A 13,296-nucleotide genomic window follows, 5' to 3' on the forward strand; every position below is an offset into this window, starting at 1 on the left:
TATAAGTTACCCCTTTACCACATAAGTTACGTATGTAACCATTTAACTATAAGTTTGCGCTCATTTACCCCAGAACATTGTGTGTCTCGTGTGGAGTATTGTTTTGAACCAAGTATGTATCTTTTTTATATCTTCTCAGTAAATCCCATTTGTAAAAGCTAATGGAGTTCAACTGATTCTGATTGATAATGGAAATCACACCAGCGGGGGCTCATGAGGAACTACTAAAACAAAGCAAAACAAGCAAAGGACATATCCTTAGGGTTCCCTCAAAAACCTTTAGTGAAGTAGTTGCAGTCTCCTCCAGGAGACTTAGTCTACTCATTTGAATGGGAGTTGGGAAAGTAGTCTTGGAAAGAGGGAGAAGGGCTACATAAATAAATTTAAAATATGCAAAATATAAAAGCAAAATTAATTATATATGTATACAGAGACATATACACACATATGTCTACATACATTTCTTTCTAGAGAAGTGAAGAAGGGAATATAGGGAGGGTGAGAGAGGGTGCTGTGGGTGCCCAAACTCAAGAAAAATATGTGGTAATTACCAAGGAGTTACACATTCTTCGATAGGCTCCATTTAGAAAATAAACATTCATCCTCAGTTATCCAGGCAGACAGATAAGGTTCTATTCCCATTCTAGGTAGAAGAGTGGAACACAAAATATGGGAAGGTGGTTCTTGATTTAAGATCATTGACTTAGAACTGACTGATACCTCAGAGGCTGTCTGATTCAATCCCCTCATTCACACTTGAGGTTTACTGGCTTGCTAAAGGTCACACAGGCAGTAAATTAGAGGCATCATTTGAATCCAAGTCCTCTGCCTCCAAGCCCCTGCTCATTTTCCCACTAGCCCATGCTGCCTCTCATTTCAGGGATAGCTGGGGGTAATGGTGGGACCAAATTAGAGAGAAAACAGTCTAGAAGGCTGAACATAGAAGCAATCAGATGTCGTTGCCCAGTATTTGGTGGGGGCCCTATTCATCACGGCCCCATGAAAAGAGTGCTGGATTTGGAGCTGGAGGATCGGGGGCTGAATTCCCATTGTGCTACTTCTTACCTCTTCATCTTTGGGCAAATGACTCAATATTTCTGGGTCTCCGTTTCCCCATCATAACAGGAAGACAGAGAGAGAGAGCACTAAGGTAGGTCTCTTCCAGCCCTAGATCATTAACTGTTCAATTCTATCTCTTGCCTGAAGGGAAGATGGAAGGGGAGGGTAGAGATGCCAAGGAGCTGTTGGAGATGCCAAGAACTAAAGTCAGGGAACTCTCCCTCCCCCCACTTCACAGACAGGGTGATAGATCATTAGCAAGCAGAGAAAGCCACACCTAGCCTATTGAGCAAACAACCCTGGCGGTTGCTATAGCAGCAGAAAAACATTAATATTGCAGGTAAGCTCACCTGCCTTAGAAGGACAAGTTCCAAAGGCCCTAGAGTAGATAGACCATCAACTCAAAACTGCAGGGTAGGAAAAGGGGGCGGATTGTGGGAAATGAATGATGAGCTATGTCTTCCCCAAATGAAGTCTATTCAAATCAGAGTATTACATCTCACCGGCACACATTAATGGCTGCCCAGGGCTTTCCATATGACAGAGATCAGAAAGGTCTCAGCTAAAACCTTTGCTAAACATCATGGGCATTAAACAAAATCTGTATCAGTTAAGGAGGACCATTGTCCAATTCATTTATCCACCTGCAATTAATAAGTTCTTACAATATGCCAAGCAGTGGGCTAAATATTGGGGATACAAAGAAAAATTTAAAAGGATTCTTGTCATCAAGGACATGGCATTCTAATGGGGGAGACATGTACGTATATAGGGATATTCTATACAAGATTACATACAGAGTAGATAAAAGAAAACTTTAAAGGGGAAGGAGCTGGCAGCTGCAGCACTCGGAGGCCTCCAGGAGAAGGTGGCACTTGGATCCTTAAGGAAGCTGGTGATTCCAAGGGGGAATTGAGAAGAGAGAACATGGGAAGCATGGGGGACAGTCCCTGAAGCAGAGACCCAGAGGTTAGGGATGGAGCATCGTATGAGAAATGCAAATATGAATACAAAGACAGTAAATAACTCCAAAAGCAGATGAGTAACAAGTTGCATTCTATCAGGAAAGATGACATGTATGTATTTAAATGGATATGAAAGAGATGGTTGCTCAAGAAAGGATTTATGAAGAAGGCAGTGCTTGAAATAAGGGTGGAGTTGATTGAATAAATCTGTCAAGTCCCCCCCCCTTAAAGTAAGTAAAATGATGTCCTGATACCTTGACTAGGGGAGAACAAGTCTCTGTTAACCAATCAATCAAATACTTCAGATTAAGTGGGAAAAGACCCAAGATGTACTAGCTTGCCTGAGGAAACGTAGTCATGTCTTTTGGGCTGTCTATGAAACACAAGACCAGTTCAAAGCACAAGTTATTTGATCATCTGGCTGAGACAGAGATTCTAGTGAACTACAAATGAGGAGAGAGCATTTTGATTAATTTCTTCCCCCAACTCCCTAAAATAGCTGCTTAGGGAATGAGGAGGAGAGCGTGGCAGCCTGTCCTCAGTCATTTTTACCTCCCCCACCCCAACATTGACCAGGAGAGGACCTCGTGAATTTTGGAGATCCAGAGGACTTTTCATCTTCCCATCAGCATCCTAGCAATGTCCCTGCTACAAGTGATGGCTATGTCTTCTTCAGGAGCCAAGAGCAGACTGGTGACAGATTCAGAGCTCTATAAAGGATCTAGCAAAGAAATTATGCATGGCATTAGGGGAACTTTTTGAGCACCTCACAAAGGGGAGAAAAAAAGCTTCCAGTGGTCAAGAGGTGTGTTATTCCCTCCACATTTTAGTCACGTGTACTTGCTAATCTTAAGCCCACTTTTCCCCGGACTTTGCGTGTATTAATTGGAAAGTATTTCACAGACTTTAGGAGGTGATATTTTATCCTGTCTGTTTTACTTTACTACCCCAGTAAATACCCCTTTCTAAAAGTTATTTAAGACTGGTTAATGAAATTTTTTCTTAAGGGACAATAATGGTGAAAAGACCACCAGCGGGGGCTCATCAGCTACAGCACTATGGCAACCCCTCAAGGCTTCTCTCAGGGAATGTAGTAGCTGTGTTCTAGAGACCGAACTCATTGGGCAGATGGGAATCGGGATGAGTATTTCAGAGAAGCATTCACACTACCTGAGAGAAGGAGGTGAGGAAGGAGCTCATTCAGGCATAGGGGACAGCTAATGCAAGGGCACTGAATAGGAGATAGGGTACTCTGTCTTTGAGGAAGAATTGGAAGGCCTATTTGACTGGGCCATGGTGTGGGTAAAGAGTGTAAGAATGATAGAAAGATCCATTTAGATCAGGTTAGAAAGGGCTTTAAATGCAAAACAAAGAGTTCTTATTTGATCCTACCGATAATAGGGAGGCCCTAGAACTTATTCAGTAGGGCAATGACATATTTACACCTGTACTTTAAGGAAAATCAATTTGTCAGGTGTATCAAGAATGAAATAGAGGAAGAGAATACTTGAGATTGGAAGATGGAATTGGAAGCTATTGAAATAATCTAGGTAAGAGGTGATGAGAACCTTAAGTAAAGTGGATGGAAGGCAATGAGTAGGAGAAGGCAAGTGGAAGTAGAAATGATATGATTTGGCAACTGATGGGTCTTGGGGGCCGAGTGAGTGAGACATCGTGGTGTTGAGATCAGAGCATGCTCAGGAAATAGCATGGGGATAGAACCAGAGTGGGCATTTGTTGCACTCAGGTGACAGTTTTCTTCATTCAGTGTTCTGCTCGGAGAGGTTGCTTATCTTGCATTGCACCTAACAGTCCCTGCCACTTAGCTGAAGGTGACACTGCTGTGGGTTTGAAGTCAGCCCAGCCAGGTCACAGTTGGTGGATTGAGATTTGAGGTTGTTAACTTACCTCCTCGTCATTTTCATCACATCTATGAAGCTACAGCACTTTAGAGATGTTATCTCATTTGACTCTCAGCCCTTCAAGGTAAGTGTTATCACTGTTTTACACATGAGGAAACTGAGGCAGGCAGAGGTGAAGTGACTCACACAGCTAGTAAAAGTCTGAGGTGGGATTTGAACTCAGGTTTCCTACTCCAGGTCCAGGAACTCTGTTTGCCTCGCTGCATCATCAGACTGTCCTTCAGGGATGAGGTAAATACAAATTGTTAGCCACATCCTGTAAGAAAGCTGCAGACCCTAGAGAAGAGTCCACTTGCAGTGGCCTGAGAATCTTGTCCTCACTCATTTACTCTTGAAGTATCTGAGACGGTTACCTCCAATGAATGTTACCTGAGGAATGGGTATTTTGTCTCTATGTTACCTGGAGAACGGCAAACTTGGATAAAGCTCCCTGTTAATCTTTGTTACGCTATAGACAGTAGGGCAGAACTAGGCATCCGGCTAGAGTTCAAATTTCTTAGCCAAGAATGAGTTATGTAGTATCAGAGTAGGATGGTTCATCTGCATCACCGTGGACTAGACTGGGAGTTAGAAGAGTGAGCTTCAAACCCCAATTCCGTGTGACCTTGGGAAAGTAATTTACCCTCTTGGGGTCTTAGTTTCCTTATCTTTAAAGTGAAGGCTTTAGACTGAATGACTTCTGAGGTGCCTTCTCCTTGGAAATCCATGATTCTATCATCTCCTCTTTGAGATAGCAGCCTATTCCTGAGGTGCCTATACTCTCTGCCCCTCAGAAACTATTCCTCATAAGGACCACGATTCCTGAACAAGAGCCCTGAGCTGGGCTGAGGAATTTTGTTTATTTCACCAGTTTAAAAAATTTGACCCACTAGGTAGCCAATTAATTATTATTGATTGATTGGAGGATCAATTTTCACAAAATTCATGAAAGTTAGAATAGGGGTTTGCAAATATTTCCTTGAAAAATAAATGTCAGCTTCAAAAGACACACACTGAGAAGGCACTGTCTTCTTCCTCAGGTATTTTCCCTTTCATAACAGAGACACCTAATTAACCGTGTCTGGGGCCAGTTCTGGTTGGTATCTCTCACTCTTAGCAGCCAAACTAGGTCATGCCAATTTTCCTGGCTCCTTGACAGCATACTGGTTGCAGCCTTCTCCCCCACCTCCCACCCTCTCCACCTCCAGATTCCTGATCTCCCAGAAACACAAGCATTTATTAAGCACCTACTGTGTGCCAGGCACTGTGCTAAGTACTGGGAATACAAAGAAAGGCAAAAGACAGCCCCTGCCCTCAGGGAGCTTAAGGTCTGATGAAAGAAAAGTCAGGAGAAGAAGGATGCAATGTCAGATTCAGAATCAGGAAAGAAGTGATGGACTGAGCATGGCTGGCTTGGGCACTTCATCATGGAGGCTCCAGGAGGAACTCATGAATTAGGGAAGAGATACAGGGGCAAAGGAATCTTTCAGGGTGAATAGCAGCAGCTTCTAGGGGGAGAAAGCTGCTGGGTCATGGTGAAGTCCAGAGAGTCAGGAATGGAGTGGGCCAAGGGACAAAGAAATGCTTATGATTGGCAAGGGGATGCCACAGAAGGTTTAGGAATTATTCATCTCATTTTAACCAGAAATTTCAACCTGTCCTCCAATAAATCAATTAATAAATCAACAAATATTTATTAAGAGCTACTATGTTCCAGGAATTGTGCTAAGTACTGCAGATACAAAAAGAGGCAAAAGATAGTCTCTGCCCTCAAGGAGCTTACAATTTAACACAAGAGACAACATATAAACAATATATACAAAGCAAGCTTTTTACAGCTTAAATAGAAAATAATCAACAGAGAAGGCACTTGAATTAAGAGGGACTGGGGAAAGCTTCCAGTAAATGATGGGATCTTAAAGCTGTTACTAAAAAGCAGTAAAACATTTCTGATCTGTGTTCCTGTTCCTCAAATTCTCATGGCTGCCTTCTGATGAAAGCATCAGTGAGAAGAGAATCAGCAAAGAACTCGGAACTAGGGGGAGGAAGAGGACAAATAAGGGGCCTGCGTAATTGTTGGAATAATTGAGGATTTCTAGGACACCTCTTTACAAATATGATCAAGAAATAGACATAGTCAATGTTGGAGGGGCTGTGGAAAGTCAGACACAGTGAGACACTGTTGATAAACCTATGAACTGGTACAGCCATTCCTGAAATTATTGGGAATTATTGGGAAAAAAATTACTGAATCATTCATATTTTTGACCCAGAAATCTCACTGCTGAGCTGATTACTGCTGATCCCAAGAAGATGAAATTCAGAAAGATTCTATATATAGCAAAAATCCATGATAGTACTTTTGTAGTGGCAAAAAAACCCCCCCAAAAACTGGTAATAATGCCCATCAGTTGGGAGAGATGGCTGAACAAATTGTGATATATGAAAGTAATGGAATGTTATCATACAATAGGAAGTTATCACTATGATGAAAACAGAGAAGCATGGGAAGGTTTGTAGGAGCTGATGAAGAGAATAACATGCACAATAATTACAATAAGGAAAGGGAACACTAAAATGAAATTGAACACAGCTTATTAGTAATAACCACTCTTTGGATCTCTGGACGAGGACATGGGGAGGGGCAGGCTATGGGTGCAGAATATTGTATTTGCTATCACAGTGTCAATTGATTTTGCTTAACTGTTTATTATAAGAGAAGGCTCATTAGGCAGGGGTGGGGATCATATCTTGAAATGACTGTGATGAAAAACAAAAAGCATTAAATAAACCTTTTTAAAGTGCTATGCCTGTAATGTGTCCTGTCATCTCAGTGAATTCCAAGAGCTAATGGAGAAGAGAATTATTCTGAGTTTATTCCAGCATCACCTGAGTCTCTCTGCTTCCATTGCCTTTGCCTCAGGCTGTCCATGATGAGAAACTAACCAAAACTTTGGCTGAGAGTGAGGCTTTGTCTTGTCATGCTCTAGAGGTTGGGCAACCACGAACTTGGCAAGTATGTTGGGCTCTCCTCAAGAAGCTCTAGGTGGGAGCTTCTCTGAAGATCATTTTCCAAGGATCAAGGAAAATGAGCTCACCTTTACATTCCAGGAGTCCACAGGACGCCATGCTCTGCTGCTCCTCTGTGCTGATCTTACGAGAAATTTATTTCAATGTCACAGGACTGAAAAAGACTTGGAAAGATAATGCTTCCTCTGTCTACGTGTGCTATCCCTGAGGAATGTACAACTTCCCAAAGATAACAGCTTGCTCCTTTCTTTTTAAGTCCCCAGAGAGGACACAGCCATGGTGCCCTCCCACATATGTATTCTGTGACCTGAAACAAGTCACCTAACTGTTCCAGGCCTCAACTTCCTCATCTGTGCAATGGGAGGTTTGGATTAAGTGATCTCTACAGCCTCTTACAGCTTTAAATCCCATGCCGTCCCATTATTAATGTATTTTTTTTTGTAACTTGCCACCCTAATAGAATCAGAAAATCCATCCTCATTTCTTCTCTGCTCCAGTTTGGCAGTGCCCAATTTGCAGTGGGCCTCCATTGTATTAAGAGATCATTTCTTCAGAGTACATGTTGTCAGAGGAGGATGGAAGGTAAGGTGAAGAAACTCACCATTTCAGCTAAGAATAGCTAAAATTTCTGTAGCCCTTGAAACTTTGCCAAGTTCTTTTCATCTCATTTAATACAACAACCCTGTGAAGTGCATGCTGTCATGCCATTTGACAGATTAGCAAACTGAGGCTCATAGAGTTTAAGAGACTGAGCATATGGTGAGTAAGCATAAGAGATAGAATTTGAACTCCAAGTTTTCCTGGCTCCAAGTTCGGCATTCTACCTTGCTACCTTATAGTCTTTTGTGCCATCTCTTCAGAAGGAACTGAGTCTAGATTTTTGTACTAGCATTATTTTCAGAGGAATTTCCAAAATACACATAAGCTCATTTAATCCCTACAACAACCCTGTGGAGTACAAAGGTAAGGAATATTTTTTTCCCTATTTTACAAATGAGGAAACAGGTCCACCGAAGGGAAGTGAGTTCCCCAACATCATACAGTCAGTTTTAGAAATCAGTCAATAAACATTTAATAAGTGCCTACCACATGCCAAGCACTATGCTAAGCCCTAGGAATACATAGCAAAGTAAAAGACAGTCCAAACTCTCAAAGAACTCGAAATCTAATGGAGGAAACAGCATACAAATAAATTGCATACATACAGGATTAAATGGGAGATAAGCCACAGAAGGGAAGGCAGTAGGACCCAGAGGGAACACTGAATCCTCAGCGCTCTGACTTCAGATCTGCTCCTTCTCAACTGACCAAATGGAGGCCATCACAGAATTGTGGATTTAGAGTTAGATAGTACCACAATTATAGTTTAATTTCCTTATGTTAAGATAAGGAAACAGTCAATCAGTAAACCTTTACTGAGTGCCTACTATATCCCAGGTGCTAGGCTAAGCACTAGAGGTACAAAGAAAGGTAAAGAAGAGGTCCTGCCCTCAAGGAGCTCACAATCTAAATGGGAAAAGACAACCCATAAAAAGTAGCTGAAAAATGAGGGAATAAAGGGAAGGTGCCTACCCAGGAGGCATGATGAAGACCTGTAGCTGATTGGGAGATGGTGAGGCACCTGCGTTGGGCTCCCTCCTTAAATAAATCATTTTGATTATATAAAATTAAGAAGTTTTTGCAAAACAAAGCCAATGCAGCCAAAATTAAAAGGAAAGCAGAAAACTGAGGGGAAATTTTGTAACAAGAATCCCTGATAAAGGCCTCATTTCTCAAATATATAGAGAACTGAGTCAAATTTATAAAAATATAATTCATTCCCCCAATTGATAAATGGTCAAAGGATAAGAACAGGCTCTTTTCAGATGAAGAAATTAAAGCTATCTATAGTCATATGAAAAAATGTTCTAAATCACTGCTGATTAGAGAAATGCAAATCAAAATAACTCTGAGGTGCCACCTCATACCTGTCAGATTAGGTAATATGGCAAAAAAAGGAAAATGATGGCTGTTGAAGGGGATGTGGGAAAACTGGGACACTAATGCATTGTTGGTGGAATTGTGAACTGATGCAACCAGTTGGGAGAGCAATTTGGAACTACACCCAAAGGGCTATAACTGTGCATACCCTTTGATCCAGCAATACCACTGCTAGGTCTGTATCCCAGAGATATCAAAAAAGAGGTGGGGGGAAAGGACGATCTATTTGTACAAAAATATTCATAGCAGCTCTGTCATGGTGGCTAAGAATTGGAAATTGAAAGGCTGTCCATCAATTGGGGAATGGCTAACCAAGCTGTGGTGTATGATTGTAATGGGATATTATTGTGCTGTAAGAAATGACAAGCAGGCTGATTTCAGAAAAACTGGGAAAGACTTACATGAACTGATACAAAGTGAAGTGAGCAGAACCAAGAGAACCCTGTACAAAGTAACAGCAATATTGTATGATGAAGAATTGTGAATGGCTTAGCTATTCTCAGCAATACAATGATTGAAGAGAATCCTGAAGGACTAATGATGCACACTATCCACCTTCAGAGAAAGAACTGATATTGTTTCAATACAGCCTGAAGCATGCTATTTTTCATTTTCTTTCTTTCATTCTTTTTCTTTTATTCAAGTCTTTTTGTACAACTTAACTAATATAGAAATGTTTTATATGGTTGCACATGTATAACCTATATCTGATTACTTACTGTCTTAGGGAAGTAGAAGGGGAGAGGAAGGAGGGAGAGAGAGAATTTGGAACTCAAAACTTTTTAAAAAATGTTAAAATGTTTTAACATGTAATTGGGGAAATATATTTTAAAAAATTTTAAATGGTGAATCTAGGAGGAATAATCCCATGTCCACCCTCTACTCCCTCCAATCAGAGGGAGGTGAGACCCCAGAGCCAGGGACTGCCTGAGGAATGAGTTTCAGAGTTGATTCAATCTTGCTAGAAGATGAGTTCTGGGGACAGTAGTGAGGCCCAGGAGATCAGGACCAGAACCTAAGGCCAAGAGAGGTGAAGCAGTTTGGTGAAGGTCATATAGGTAGAAAGCCAGAGATGCAGGTTTTGAATGTAGGAAATCTGATGCCAAAGCCAGGGGGGTTTCCATGATCCACAGTAGCCAACACTGGCCATAAGAAGCTAGCATGTCCCCACTGAGAAGATGCTAAGACTGTGTGGTGAAGATGGTGCATAGGTGTGATGGGGGAGGGGAGGGAACACAATCAGACCCTTCAGGGAAATATGACCCTTGTTATAGAAGAGGAAAACCTTTATCATCCTACCTGCCTTTGCCTGGTGCTGGACTGAAGGATGAGAGATGCTTGTGGGTGGTGGGGACATTCTCCACTGTTTCTCAGAGAACTCTCACACATTCTAATGCACTTGGTGATGAATTCCCTTTGGTCTTGCCCAGGAGATGGCTTTGCTTTCCTAATGGCATTCCTTGAGCCCCCAGGAGAGTTCCAAGTGCTCGTGGTGACCAGGGAGCTCATACTTAGCCTTCCATCCAATGTCACACCATCCCACCAAGATGCTCCAGTCATCCCACTGGGGGCCAATGGAACTGATGGCAAAGGGAATCCATAAGGCCAGGCCTGTATCATAGGGCTTTCAACGGCCCTTTGGGACCCATTGAGCAACTCAGTAAGAGAAGGTGGGGAATTAATGAGGCGGTGACTTAGCCAAAGCAGAAGGTGAGTCTGCAAAGACGATGCCCACCTCAGCTTTCCTAATGACACAGAGCTGATTTTCCTATTGCATTTTGAGTTTTCAAAGTCTTCATTATTTCATTTAAGCCTCAGAAGAGTTCTTACAGATGAGGATACTGAGACTCAGAGATGATTCACCCAGGGAAATCAGAGCTAGAAGGGGCCTTGGTCATCACGAAAGATAACTCAGCGTCCTTCTGGGAAGGGGGTAAAGCCCACTGTTCCATAGGATCCTAGCTCCCACACTGGAAGGGGTCTCAGAGGCCAGGTAGTACAATCACCTAATTTGACAGATAAAGAAATTGAAGCTCAGCAGCTTAAGTGACTTGTCTAAGGTCACATATGTAGTAGAGGTCAGGTTTACCCCGTTTCCTGACTACAAAGAGTCCACTCTGCCACATTGTCTCATCTAAGGCAACCTCCTCGTCTTATAGATAAGGTCCAAGGAAATGAAATGACTTTCTGGAAAACAATATAGGTTTGCAGGTTCTCAGTTTTACATGATACTTGAGAAGCGTTATCTTGTTTGGTCCTCACAACAACCTTGTGAGGTGAATGTTCTTCCCATTTTGCAGATTTGGAAAGAGGTTAAGGGACATAATCATAATAATAATAGCTAGCATTTATATAGCATCTACTATATGCCATGCACTTTACAGACATTATCTTGTTTGATCTTCACAACCACCCTGGGAGGTAGGTGCTATCATCACCCCATTTTACAGATGGGGAAATTGAGGCAGGTAGAGGTAAAGCAGCTTGCCTGGGTTCACGAAGCTAGTAAATGTCTAAGGGAGAATTCAAACACAGGTCTTCCAGACTAGAAGTCTATTAGATCTACACAAGATCTGCTGTCCAAGGCAATGGGAAAAGGCCAGTCAGTGACCGAGCCAATACTGGAAGTCAGACCAGAGCTCTCTCTATCACCCAAACTGCCTCACTTCTGGTTTCTAGATTTTTTTTGGCTTTTTTTTTGGTGAGGAATTGGGGTTAAGTGACTTGCCCAGGGTGACACAGCTAGTGAGTGTTATGTGTCTGAGGCCGGATTTGAACTCAGGTCTTCCTGAATCCAAGGCCAGTGCTCTATCCACTGTGCCACCTAGCTGTCCCCTGGTTTCTAGATTAAAAAAAAATTAGATTGAGGGGATTGGACTAGTTGACCTCTAAGATTTCTACTGGTTCTAGATTCTATGTGCCTAAGCTCCTCCCAGTGGGGAAGCTAGATGGATAGAGTATGAGGCTTAGAGTCAGGAAGACTCATCTTCCTGAGTTCAAATCCAGCCTTAGACAGCTCACTAGCTGTGTGACCCTGTGAAAGTCACTAAACTCTTTTTGCTTTAGTTCCCCATTTGTAAAATGAGCTGGAGAAGGAAATGGCAAACTACTCCAGTATCTTTGGCAAGGAAAACTTCAAATGCGGTCATGAAGCGTTGGAAATGACTGAATAACAAAGGATATTCAGTCCCTTTGTGGTTGACCAGTCCTGCTCCAATATCCTTCCAAAGCTCCTTCCAGCTTCTTTCTTTCCTCTTTAATAACATTTACTTCTCCCTGCTGCAGGTTCAGGAGGAGTTGTTCATCTAACAAATGGTTTCGGGGTAAAATTATCTAGAGGGGATAATATTTGCTATTACCAGCTGGAGGTAGCTAGGTGGTTCAGTGGTTAGAATGCTAGGTCTGGAGTAAGGAAGCTCTGACTTTAAATTCAGCCTCAGATGCTCCCTAGCTGTGTGACCCTGGGAAAGTCACTTGAACTCTGTTCGGCTTAATCCAATGGAGAAGAAAATGGCAAACCACTCAAGTATCTTTGCCTAGAAAACCTCATAGACAGTATAGACAACTGGACATGACTGAACAACAGCTATTTGCTATGTTGCCCTTTCTAAATGTTTTTATTTTTCTTATTCCCTGTATAATTCAACAGTCTTTCTGTTTCTTTTACACATTCACCAAGTACACCATCTGAATTGGAAAGGATGTCAGAGCATTTGTACCCGAGTCAGAATCTTTCCCATAGCATACTCAACAAGTGGTAATCCAGCCTTAGCTCCAAGGAGGGGAAAGAAGGAAACCAGCATTTATTAAGTGCCTACTATGTGCCAGGCACTGTGCTGAGCACATCACAAATGCCATCTCACTTGATTCTTACAGCCCTCAGAGGTAGGTGCTACTGTTGTATCCATTTTACAGATGAGGAAACTAAAGCTAAGAGATGCTAAGTATTTTACTAAGCATTGGCCCAGGCTCACATAGCTATGAAGTGAAGCTGGATTTGAACTCAGATCTTTCTGATTGCAGGCCAAGTATTCTGGCCATTGAGCCACCTATTGCCTAGATCAGTAAGGGACCAAAGCTCATGTCCAGCAACATAGGAGGTGGCCCTATTTCAAAAGATCAGAACTTCCCCTGACCTGCCCTGCTAAAAGCAAGAAAATCAAACTTGTTCACCAGACTTGTCTGGCCAATTCACAGATCCACTAGCAATGTATGTGTGCCTGTCTTCCTATATTTCTTCCAGTGCTGACTCTTTCATTTTCTTCCCCCACCGTTGAAGATGTGCTGAGTGTCAAGTGAGCCCTTAGAGTTGTTTTGATTTGTGTTTCTCTCATTATTGATGAATTAGGAAAATTTTATAC

The sequence above is a fragment of the Phascolarctos cinereus genome, unplaced genomic scaffold (assembly GCF_003287225.1).
Source record: "Phascolarctos cinereus isolate Bilbo 61053 unplaced genomic scaffold, phaCin_HiC Scaffold_5;HRSCAF=322, whole genome shotgun sequence".
In the NCBI taxonomy this organism is placed as follows: Eukaryota; Metazoa; Chordata; class Mammalia; order Diprotodontia; family Phascolarctidae; genus Phascolarctos; species Phascolarctos cinereus.